This window comes from Triticum urartu, chromosome 5 (genome assembly GCF_003073215.2).
Source record: "Triticum urartu cultivar G1812 chromosome 5, Tu2.1, whole genome shotgun sequence".
NCBI classification, from domain to species: Eukaryota; Viridiplantae; Streptophyta; class Magnoliopsida; order Poales; family Poaceae; genus Triticum; species Triticum urartu.
Window position 1 is genome coordinate 545,758,508 of NC_053026.1, and position 3,866 is coordinate 545,762,373.

Consider the following 3,866-nt stretch of genomic DNA (forward strand, 5'->3'; position numbering starts at 1 on the left):
GTTAATTCCTAGTGTTCATAACTAAATTCACCTAAGTTAATTAACCTAGAGAGGAGGGGTGGGGCTTACAGAGAGGCGGGCATTGAGGATGGCTCGGGGGAACAGTTGCGGGGAGGCAGGGGCGTCGAGGGAGGCAGGGGCGACGAGGAGGACGAGGGTAGCTCCAGGGGTGCGTGGCTCCGGTGGCGGCGGTGCGCAGCTCCGATGGCGGCTCTGGTGACGGCGACGGAGGCAGGGGCGGCGAGGAGAGGACAAGGGTGGCTCCGGGGGCGCGCGGCTCCGGTGGCGGCTCCGGTGATGGCGACGGAGGCATGGCGATGACGGAGCAGGGGCGGTGAGGGAGAGGTTGGGAGATGCTAGAAGAATGGGTAATTGGGGGAAGGAAGGACCCTCGCGCAGGGGCAAGTCAAAATTGGTAGTAGCGCTTTTACCCAACAAGTGCTATAGCTACTTAGCTATAGCGCTTTTTGGAAGAGCCCATCGCTGCTATAGCTATAGCCCTTGTCTTTTTTCCTTTACTTTTTTCTTTTCCTTTTGTTAGTTGCAGCACTGTCCCCTTAAAACGTGTTGCTACTATTATACCAAGCCTGGCATTGCGTTTTATGGCGGAAGCGCTACTGCTATTTGTGTAGCAATAGCGTACTAGTACGTCCTGCACTACTGTTACTTAGCAGTAGCACTTTGTTTTAACAAGCACTACCGGTATGTCTCTATGTATAAGCTTTTTTCCTAGTAGTGCATTTTCAGGAGTTTTCTTGGTGAAAAAAGGCCGATAAATGGCCATACGTGTCACAATGTGCATAAGGCATCAGAAGTCATTCAAACCTGGCATAGATGCCTACCATGGGCAAGCCCACCTAGTGGCACAAGTCGGTCATATGAAGGATGTCCAAAAAACGCCATGTTCAACTTTGGGTTACGGGTATGGCAAGAAGGCTCTGTTCAAGAGCATGCTTTTTGCCGACATCCGTCCAATGGCCCAATTTCTTTTCCATGGCCTTGTATGACCAATTAAAAGTACCATGCCAAGCTTCTTGGGTTTTTGACAAGTTTTGCATTTTCTGGAGTTTTTCAGTCAAAAAGGCTGATAAATGGCCGGACATGCCGCAACTTGCATACATGTCGGAAGTCATTCAAACCTGGCATGGATGCCTACCATGGGCATGCTCACCTACTTGCAACAGTTGGGGTCATTTTAAGGTTGTCCGAAATTAGACCATGTTCAACACAGGTTGTTCGGGCAGAGGGGAGAATGTTCTGTTTGAGAGCACATTGTTTCTCGACATCCATCAAATGACCCTATTTTTAATTGCCTTGCATGAAAATTAAAGGTATCATGCAAAGTTTTTTGGGTTTCGACAAGTTTTTGCATTTTCTAGAGTTTTCTCAGTAAAAAAGGCTCATAAATGATCGGACGTGCTGTAACTTGTATATGGTGTCGAAAATCATTCAAACCTGGCATGGATGCCTACCATGGTCAGGCTCACTTGCTTCCAAAACTTGGGATCATTTCAGGGATGTCCAAAAATAGTTCATGTTCAAAGGAGAGTGTCAGGTAAGCGAGAAGGCCCCGTCCGAGAGCATGTTGTTTCTCGACATTCTTGAAATGGTGCCAATTGTTTTCCATGCCCTTGTATGACTAATTCAAGACATCATGATAACTTGTTTGAGTTTGTGATAAGTTTTGCATTTTCTGGCGTTTTTTCGGTGAAGAAGGGCGATAAATGAACGGACGTGTTGCAACGTGCATACGGTGTCGGAGTTATTCAAACCACGCATGTATGCCTAACATGAACATGCCCACCCGCTTGCAAAAGTTGTGGTCAGTCATGATATTTCAAAAAATACCATGTTCAATGGAGAGTGTTCTATTAGGCTAGACAGGCCCGACCTCGTTTCTCTATATTCCTTAAAGGGACACAATTTTTTCATGGACTTGTATGACCAATTCAAGACACCATGTCTAGTTGTTTGGGTTTTGACAAGTTTTGCATTTGCTTTATTTTTCTCGCTTAGAAAAGGACAATAAATGACTGGACGTGTCGCAACCTGCATACGGTGTCGAAAGTCGTTTGAACAAAACATGGATAGCTACCATGGGCATGCCCACCTGGCTGCAAAAGTTGGTGTGATTTCAAGGATGTCCAAAAATAAACCATATTCAACAGAGTGTGTTCGGGTAGGACAAAAGGGTTCATTTGAAAGTACATTGTTTTTCGACATCCGTTCAATGGCCCCAATTTTTTGCACCAACTTATGTGACCAATTCAAGGCATCATGCCAAGTTGTTTGGATTTTTGGCAATTTTTTATTTTCTAGAGTTTTCTCGATGAAAAAGGGCCAACTCAGTCTCTCGAAGGTGCTCATAGGGGTGTGGTGTGCGTGCATGCATTCATAGAAACCATTTGAGTTATAAAGGGTAATGATCTAGTAATTTCATGTATGGATGTTATTCAGCTTTGATCCCTTGCCTTCACACCATGAAATCCTTATACATTGCCATTAGTTCTACAAAGAAGGACAAAGCTTCTTCTCAGACTATAACAAAGGGTGAAGCTACAAAAGAGATCCTATGGATCAGCTCTATAGCATGGTGTCATTCCAAAAAATAATAGCGATTAAACTAAATTTAGTGAAGGATTTTAAAAAATCGCTAGTGCCAGTTAATACCAGTGCCTATACTGGAGCTTTGTCCCCTACAATTAATAAGTGCGGAGCATATGAAGATTAGTGTTGGTTTAAGCAATGATGAAGAACAACTTGACAAACTTAATCGAGCAAAAGACAATCTCGACATCAGATTGTAGTATTAGTTCTGTGATCTGGCACATAGAGTGTGTAAACCAGTTAGACCGACGATCCCAACATCTATTGATTATTTAATTTATGATTTGGCTCATCAAGTCGTATTGATAACTTGTTGCGACATGCTCCACGTGAAAGGTTTTTAAAGCTAGATATATCAGTGGGACATTCCAAAGAATATTGTGAAGAAACAATTTAGTGTGTGAATGTAGCTTGCAGTAACAATATGCTATCTGTTCATAAACCCATAATTAAGTTGACAATCTGCATTACAGTCTAGCCTTGTTTTGAAGATGTCATCACTAGGAACATTGTGTGTCAAATCATGTTTGTAGTACAAATATTCATAGGCCATTAAAAGGAACACTGTGATCATGCTTGGTTTGATGTTAAATTTTCACATGCCAATATTTGGCATTGATCCAAATATTGGCTACTAATTGACTGGTTGCATAACCGAGTACTCAACTTCACATATAGTTATTATTATTGTTGCAAGTCTTGCCATTGCAAACCTTTTGAAGGCAAACCAAACACACCACATACGCTTACTTGATGAAGTAGAAATAGTTTGCCAAACATGCATATCTACAAATTACCAATTTCTAAATTTGAATATTCTGGATTGGTAGGGGTCGCACATGCGCATACCCCCTCTACCAAAAATTATGATGTCCATTCTCCCAATTGAGGAGATGGTAGGACAACACACTCACCAAGTGCAATGTGAGCCGTTGATCTAGGCCACAACCCTTCTTGATCAGTCGTAAGCCCCGTCCAGGTAGGTTGGTGTGCTACAGCGGTGACCTATGCGCTATTTATATACACTTGATCTACCACCCCCGCCTCCTCTCACTGGCGAGGTGGTACTAAACCAAGCCAGATTATCGTTGAGCAGAAAATACTATTCTAGCCTTTTGGTGGCCCCATGTTGCCTGCATTGATGACCCAACCCACGTGTGCGCTTTTTACTTATTTTTCTTCTTTTTGTTAATTTCCTCTTCATTTTTTCTCATTAATATTTCCTTTTCATTTAATTTCATTCATGTTTCACCCTTTAG

The 3,866-nt window shown here is 42.9% G+C and overlaps 1 non-coding gene across 1 annotated transcript; it reads right to left on the minus strand.

Annotated features, from left to right (window-relative positions):
• Window positions 1-3,433: 3,433 nt before the first annotated feature.
• On the minus strand, window positions 3,434-3,594 carry LOC125511934. The gene has a single exon (XR_007285201.1). It is a non-coding gene; the product is annotated as a U1 spliceosomal RNA (small nuclear RNA).
• Window positions 3,595-3,866: the final 272 nt, after the last annotated feature.